The sequence below is a fragment of the Spinacia oleracea genome, chromosome 1 (assembly GCF_020520425.1).
Source record: "Spinacia oleracea cultivar Varoflay chromosome 1, BTI_SOV_V1, whole genome shotgun sequence".
NCBI classification, from domain to species: Eukaryota; Viridiplantae; Streptophyta; class Magnoliopsida; order Caryophyllales; family Amaranthaceae; genus Spinacia; species Spinacia oleracea.
In genome coordinates this window covers 65,672,021-65,681,201 of record NC_079487.1, presented here as the reverse complement: position 1 = coordinate 65,681,201, position 9,181 = coordinate 65,672,021, and positions in this window count along the sequence as shown.

Genomic DNA, 9,181 nt, shown 5'->3' with positions numbered 1-9,181 from the left:
TCACGCTCAAAATTGATCACGCGTTCTGTCGCAATCGATCCAATAATCGAACAGAACGTATCCTGTCCCGTAAGTTGAGATTCGTTAAATAAAAGGAGAAATAGCAAAGTCAAAGTGGTTAGTTTTCTGACAACCGTGACGCACCTCTCAAGGGTGCGTCGTAATGTGTCCCTTTTCCATGATTTAATTGCTTTCCTCGCCCTTTTATGAACTGTTAAACTAATTAAATCTGATTGCTCTATCACGCCTAATAAAGATAATATTTTTGGGGAAATTGGATTATCATGCTAGGTCCCTTAAAACCATCTAAATCAGATAATCGCGATCGATCTAGTATTATATGTTGCATATTGTTAAAATCGACTCAGATTAGTTTAATAGCTAACGCATGTCCCTTCAATTATTTATGCTGAGCTAGTAAGGATATCCTGCCTCTGGAGTTATCGAAGAGCGAGTACTCCTCTCGGTAGTTACAGTCCCCCGAACCCTCAATCTCTACCTTGCGGGTGTATGTTGATCCCCACACCAGGGATCACAAGGGAACCTACGGCCGTCGTGGTCAAACATAATTGCACTCCCTTTATGTCACGAGAACCGGGTTTTGTCAGTTTTTCTCATTGTCGTTAAAAACTGAATGGCGACTCCTATATTACTAGTCAATTGGGTGTAAACTCACAGGAAATCCAATTACACTTGATTTGACAAAAAGAAGCGTCACACCCACGAGGGACGAGGTCACGCATTAGCCTCGTGCTTTTTCGACCCCCTCACATATAATAATAATAATAATAATAATAATAATAATAATAATAATAATAATAATAATAATAATAATAATAATAATAATAATTATAATAATAATAATAATAATAATAATAATAATAATAATAATAATATCGATAGTAATTAATAATAAATACCGGAAATAAAGATAAACGGAAATATATATTTCTGTAAATTTTCAGACATTTTTTAAAATTATCACAAATTATAGTAATACTTTGTATAAAAATTGATTTTGATGATTTTAGAGAGAGAAAAATAATTTTTGAAAGTGTGTCATATAGTAAATTGTGTCTCTATTTTTATATCTTTAAATTTTATGACCATTGGTGTAATTTATAAATTTTTAATAATTATTTTTTGCTACAATTAGCCGTTAAACAATAGATCCCTTACAATTTCACCAACATTATTTGATTGGTGGTTGTTGTTGACTGGGACACGTGACAAGCTCCCATGGGGTTCGCTGACGCGCTCAGTCAGCATGAAGCAAGATTTTTTTTTTTTTGCAAATAAACGGTAACATTTGTGTGATTAATTGAATGCAGTTGTCACTTTCGCCTAAATTTCTTGCAGCGTGGGTTCCATTATTTCACAAGAGGCAAAGCGTGAAAATGTATGTCTTGCGAAATTTTTTACTTTTGCTCGTGAACTTTTTTTCTTCTACTCATTGATCTAGTGGGTGAACCATTTTTAGCTCACCATATTTAACTCTTGAGGAAGTTTTTCCTTACTGATGAGAGAGGTCTAAGATCTAGTCTCTTCAATGATTTTGACTCATCCATTTAGCTAGATATAATTTCCACTATGCTCCAATGATGCAATATCATATACTGCACAATTGTGGATAGGGAATAGGAAAGAAAAGATGGAATGGTCGGTGACTAGTGAGCGTGTTGACATAAGGTGGCGGTTGTTGTAGTCGGATATTGAGAAAAAAAAGAGTTAGCTAGAATGTGTGAATTAATCAATCGAGGTAGTACAAAATTAAAGTTTAGTTAATCTCTATTCTATAAGGGAACTCCTGAGGTCTTTTTCATAAATGGTCTTTTGGTGTCCCCTATATAATAGTCTAAAATACCCTCCACAATTTTATCATCAAATTAAATTAATTAAAAAACCTTTTTTTATAACATTGAATTTAATAAATTTAAAAATTAATTATTTAATGCAAATCACTAATTAAGAAAGTCTAATGCAAATTGTTCGGGCCCATAAGTGGGACCCAATTTCACAAGAAAATTACCAAATACCCGTCCCAAGGGAAATTACCAAAATACCCCAAACGGAAACCCTCTAATGAGCTCAGATCAGAATCTCGGGGGCCCAAATCTTGGCCTCCAGTGGACCCAAGCTTTCATACCCCTACAGTTTCTCACATGTACTAACAATTCCCTCCTACATTACTATAATATGACCCACCTAATCATTCCTCGGGTATTCAATTATTCTTAAACCCTCACTCTCTCTACTTATCTTTGTATAAGAAACTGACTTGAGCGTCGGAAAGGGTTTTCTCGCAAACCCCCCCCCCCCCCCAATCCAGTTATGTTTTTCTTTTTGTAGGAAAATACAACTGCTAAATACACAATAACAACATCCCGGTCGAAAGAAACCGTTCACCTTGTTGATGAAGTTTTCCCTTATTTACTCTTTGCATTTTCTTTACAGAAACAGTTGGCGCCTTATGCGGGGAAGGCAACTACAAACCATGATTAATACTCGCCAAACTAGGCAACACCCTTCAACTGGAGAATCGAACCATTCCTCGTGCCCGGACGACAGAGAGGACCTCCTCGCCTTTGGACATCAGGCCCTCAGGCACAACATCGATCACCCGAGGTGATCTAAATGACATGGCCTCCAAACTTAACGATACTCTTGAGCGGACAGTCAGTACAATGGTGATCAATCTGCAAGATGGAGGTGAAGACACTTCTCGGAATTCTCTCCCTCGTAGCCTTGACACCCCACCAAGGAGGGAACGCTCAAAGACACATGTGAGTACAAGGTCACATCCCTCAAGAACACGATCAAGAGAGGGACCTCCCCCCCCCCCCCCCCAACACAAGTGATGCTTGACGGATTATCGACGAGCGTATTATTCATAGAGGAGACGTGGACGCCCGAGAGGCTCTCAATCGACGAAGATGGGATCAAGCACATCTTGATATTTCCTTAAGGAAGATAAGAAGAAGTCGAATTGCACAAGGCCTTCCACCCGAAAGTGACTCAACCATGTCCTCCCAGTCATCTGAGCAAGAGACATCTAATAGGTCTCCAATGTTAGGTTATGATACATATGACAATTCATAAATAATGCGGAAAAACCATAAAGCCAGGAAAGCATAGTATTTACACATAATCATTTAGCATAGTTTAGATTCATACACTTTGTTGCGTGCCTTCCCTAGCTGCGCCCGAACCGAACAAGAACAAGTCTTTAGGACTCCAAGTGTCGTCCCTCCGTAGATAGTCCACAGCACGTCCGGATCCGCCTTAAGCTTGACCAACTAGGATCGCCCTTAAGGTACTTAGAATTTTCGGCTAGTATAGGCAATTGTGTGACTGAATTTTTGCTCTCAAAAATCACTTTGAATACTTGAATACTCTATGTAAAATAATGACCCTAGGCCTTTATTTATAGAGGTATGGAAAGGGAATCGTAATCCTATTAGGATACGAATTAATTAAATTAGAATCCTAATAGAATTCTTATTTAATTAATTCATCCTTTTAGGTTTAGGAATTTAATCATTAGTCGAAACCTGATAGCTTTAGGATTCGTATAGCACACCAACACACACGCACGCACAGCAGCCCACGAGGGGCGCCATGCGCGCGCGCGCAGCCCGCGAGCTCGCAGCCCATTGCTGCGAGGCCCACACGCTGCCGCAGCGTTGGCGCGCGCTGGGCCTGCCTTGCGGTGGGCCTGGCGCAGCCTTGGCTGGTGCGTTGTGGCGCGCTGGCTTGCTGGGCGATGGCCCGGCTTCGTGCTGGGCCTTCGTCTTGCAGGCCTCGTCCGATGCTAATTCGTACGATACGCTTTCCGATTAATTTCCCGATTCCGGAATTCATTTCCGATACGAACAATATTTAATATTTCGGATTCCAGAATTAATTTCCGTTTCGAACAAATATTTAATATTTCCGTTTCCGGAATTATTTTCCGATTCCGATAATATTTCCGTTTCTGACAATATTTCCGTTTCCGGCAATATTTCCGATTCCGGCAATATTTCCATTTCCGATAATATTTTCCGATACGTACTATGTTTTCGTTTCCGGCAACATCTACGACTTGGATAATATTTATATTTCCGATACGATCCATATTTCCGTTTCCGGCAATATCATCGTTTCCGGAGCATTCATTTCTTGCCTGTGACGATCTCAGCTCCCACTGAAACCAAGATCCGTCGATTCCGAATATCCATAGATGGAGTATTTAATGCCATTAAATACTTGATCCGTTTACGTACTATTTGTGTGACCCTACGGGTTCAGTCAAGAGTAAGCTGTGGATTAATATCATTAATTCCACTTGAACTGAAGCGGCCTCTAGCTAGGCATTCAGCTCACTTGATCTCACTGAATTATTAACTTGTTAATTAATACTGAACCGCATTTATTAGACTTAACATAGAATGCATACTTGGACCAAGGGCATTATTTCCTTCAGTCTCCCACTTGTCCTTAGGGACAAGTGTGCATTTCCTAATTCCTTTGTCGCTCGATGCTTGCTCTTGAACATAAGGTAAGAGTTGTCATCCTTATTATGTCCAGAGGTGTTCCTCGGTTTCAGAGTTCAACTGATCAAATACACAGATAATCATAGCCTATGATTCATCCGAGCACGGCCATGCATTTCACAGTTTCTAGCTCTCCGAGTGGCCTTGTACAACTTTTAAGCATCTCATCCCGATTTATGGGAGGACAATCCCAATCTTGCGATCTTGAGATTAGACTTCGTTTGATAGGTGATTACCTGAGCGTTGCCTTTATAGCCTCCTTTTACGGTGCGACGGTTGGTCAACGTCAAAGAAACCAGTTCTCAAACAAGTAATCTCAAATCACTCAGGTATTGAGGATTTAGTGTCTAATAATTTTAATGAAATTTACTTATGACAGATTTTCATCTCTTACAATAAAGTTTCATAGGTCTTGTCCGATACTAGTCTTCCCAAAGTAAGTATCTATGCAAATGATTATGACATTGCCATGTCCACATAGTTCAAGAAACAGAACTACTAGTCATCTTGCATTATAATCGTCTAACGTTTTCTATGCGTCCAATTTTATAGAAAACTCCGACTAGGGACCATTTTCAACCTTTGACATTCAAGTTCACTTGATAGACATTTCTTAGTCACAGGACTGGTCCTGACAGTATATCTTGAATATATCGTCAAATTGAAGGGACTCATCATTTAATAAACCACAAATTAAATGGAAAAATGAATTCTTTTCATTTATTGTGAATGATTAACCAATAATGTTTTACAAAGATTTAAACTCTAAAACTTTAAAACATTAAACAGGGATATCAAAGCCATTCTCAAATATGCTTGATTCCCATAGCTGCAGTGTGCGAGTTGTGCTTCGCCTGCGGCAGAGGTTTAGTCAATGGATCTGATATGTTGTCATCAGTTCCAATCTTGTTTATCTCGACTTCTTTTCTTTCAACGAACTCTCGTAGAAGGTGAAATCTACGAAGTACATGCTTGACTCTCTGCTGGTGTCTAGGCTCCTTTGCCTGTGCAATAGCTCCGTTATTATCACAATATAGGGTTATTGGTCCTTTAATGGAGGGGACTACACCAAGTTCACCTGTGAACTTCCTTAGCCATATAGCTTCCTTTGCTGCTTCATGTGCAGCAATGTACTCCGCTTCAGTTGTAGAATCCGCAATGGTGCTTTGCTTAGCACTTTTCCAGCTTACTGCACCTCCGTTGAGGCAGAAGACAAACCCATACTGTGATCTGAAATCATCTTTGTCGGTTTGGAAACTTGCGTCTGTATAGCCTTTAACAATTAATTCATCATCTCCACCATAGACAAGGAAGTCATCTTTGTGCCTTTTCAGGTACTTCAGAATATTCTTGGCAGCAGTCCAATGCGCCTCTCCTGGGTCTGACTGGTATCTGCTCGTAGCACTGAGTGCGTACGCAACATCCGGGCGTGTACATATCATAGCATACATTATTGAACCAATCAATGATGCATATGGAATCCCATTCATTCGTCTACGCTCATCAAGTGTTTTTGGGCACTGAGTCTTGCTTAGAGTTATTCCATGAGACATGGGTAGGTAGCCTCGCTTGGAGTCTGCCATCTTGAACCTATCAAGCACCTTATTGATATAAGTGCTTTGACTAAGTCCAATCATCCTTTTAGATCTATCTCTGTAAATCTTGATGCCCAATATGTACTGTGCTTCTCCTAGATCTTTCATCGAAAAACATTTCCCAAGCCAAATCTTGACAGAGTTCAACATAGGAATGTCATTTCCGATAAGTAATATGTCGTCGACATATAATACTAGGAAAGCAATTTTGCTCCCACTGACCTTCTTGTATACACAAGATTCGTCTGCGTTCTTGATGAAACCAAAGTCACTGACTGCTTCATCAAAACGTATATTCCAGCTCCTGGATGCCTGCTTCAATCCGTAGATTGACTTCTTTAGCTTGCATACCTTTTTAGCATTCTTTGGATCCTCAAAACCTTCAGGCTGTGTCATAAACACAGTTTCTGTTAAAACGCCGTTTAAGAAAGCAGTTTTGACATCCATCTGCTATATTTCGTAATCGTAATATGCAGCGATTGCTAACATTATCCGAATAGACTTTAGCATTGCAACTGGTGAAAAGGTTTTATCGTAATCCACACCGTGAACTTGCCTGTAACCTTTTGCAACCAATCTAGCCTTGAAAACTTTAAGTTTCCCATCCTTGTCCTTTTTCAGTTTGAAAACCCATTTGCTTCCAATGGCTTGGTAGCCATCTAGCAAATCGACCAAATCCCATACTTGGTTTTCAGACATGGAGTCTAATTCAGATTGCATGGCTTCTTGCCATTGCTTGGAGCTAGGGCTCGTCATAGCTTGTTTGTAAGTCGCAGGTTCATCACTTTCAAGTAATAGAACGTCATAGCTCTCGTTCGTCAAAATTCCTAAGTACCTTTCCGGTTGAGATCTATATCTTTGCGATCTACGCGGGGTAACATTTCTAGATTGACCATGATTCTCACCAGATTCTTCTAAAGATCTCTGAGTTTCATCCTGAATGTCATCTTGAGCATTCTCTAGAGTTTGTTGTTCGACTCAAATTTCTTCGAGGTCTACTTTTCTCCCACTTGTCATTTTGGAAATGTGATCTTTCTCCAAAAAGACACCATCTCGAGCAACAAACACCTTGTTCTCAGATGTATTGTAGAAGTAATACCCCTTTGTTTCCTTTGGATAGCCCACAAGGATACATTTGTCAGATTTTGGATGAAGTTTGTCTGAAATTAATCGTTTGACGTATACTTCACATCCCCAAATCTTAAGAAAAGACACTTTTGGAGGCTTTCCATAATTCATATGGAGTCTTTTCGACAGCTTTAGACGGAGCTCTATTTATAGTGAGTGCAGCTGTATTTAGTGCATGTCCCCAAAATTCTAATGGAAGTTTGGCCTGATCCATCATTGACCTGACCATGTCTAGCAAGGTTCTGTTCCTCCGTTCCGATACACCGTTCCATTGTGGTGTTCCAGGAGGAGTCAATTCTGATAGAATTCCACATTCTTTCAGATGGTCATCAAATTCATAGCTCAGATATTCACCGCCTCTGTCAGACCGCAGTGCCTTAATCTTCTTGCCTAATTGATTCTCTACTTCACTCTGAAATTCCTTGAATTTGTCAAAGGATTCAGACTTATGCTTCATTAGGTAGGCATAACCATATCTACTGAAGTCATCAGTGAAAGTGATAAAGTAGCTGAAACCACCTCTAGCATTTGTACTCATTGGTCCACATACATCTGTATGGATTAAACCCAATAGTTCATTTGCTCTTTCTCCAACTTTAGAGAAAGGTTGCTTTGTCATTTTGCCAAGTAAACATGATTCGCATTTACCATAATCCTCTAAGTCAAATGGTTCTAGAATTCCTTCCTTTTGAAGTCTTTCTAAGCGTTTCAAGTTTATATGGCCTAATCGACAATGCCACAGATAGGTGAAATCTGAATCATCCTTTTTGGCCTTTTTGGTATTTATGTTATATACTTGTTTGTCGTGATCTAATAAATAAAGTCTATTGACTAATCTAGCAGATCCATAAAACATCTCTTTAAAATAAAACGAACAACTATTGTCTTTTATTAAAAAGGAAAATCCCTTAGCATCTAAGCAAGAAACTGAAATGATGTTTTTAGTAAGACTTGGAACATGGAAACACTCTTGCAGTTCCAAAACTAGCCCGGAGGGCAACGACAAATAATAAGTTCCTACAGCTAATGCAGCAATCCGTGCTCCATTTCCCACTCGTAGGTCGACTTCACCCTTGCTTAACTTTCTACTTCTTCTTAGTCCCTGTGGATTGGAACATAAGTGTGAGCCACAACCTGCATCTAATACCCAAGAAGTTGAATTAGCAAGTATACAGTCTATAACGAAAATACCTGAAGATGGAACGACTGTTCCGTTCTTCTGATCTTCCTTTAGCTTCAAGCAATCTCTCTTCCAATGCCCCTTCTTCTTGCAGTAGAAGCATTCGGATTCAGAAGTGGGTTGACTGACCTTCCTCTTTACAGATTTGGCGCCAGTTTGCTTAGTTGGGCTGGCCTTGTTGCCACCTTTCTTAGCATTCCTCTTCTTTCCAGATTTCTTGAACTTGCCCCCACGCACCATAAGCACATCCTGCTTATCACTTTTGAGCGTCTTTTCAGCGGTCTTCAGCATACCGTGAAGCTCAGTGAGCGTTTTGTCCAGACTATTCATACTGTAGTTCAGTTTGAACTAATCATACCCGCTATGAAGAGAATGGAGGATGGTGTCTATAGCCATTTCCTGAGAAAATTGCTGATCCAGCCGACTCATATTCTCAATGAGTCCAATCATTTTGAGAACATGGGGACTTACGGGCTCGCCTTTCTTAAGCTTGGTCTCAAGAATTTGCCTATGAGTCTCGAATCTTTCGACTCGAGCCAGATCTTGGAACATATTCTTCAACTCACTGATGATTGTGAAAGCATCTGAGTTGATGAACGTTTTCTGCAGATCTGCACTCATGGTGGCGAGCATTAGACATTTCACATCCTTGTTGGCATCAATCCAACGATTGAGGGCTGCCTGAGTGACCCCGTCGCCTGCGGCTTCGGGCATCGCCTCTTCTAGGACATACTCCTTTTCTT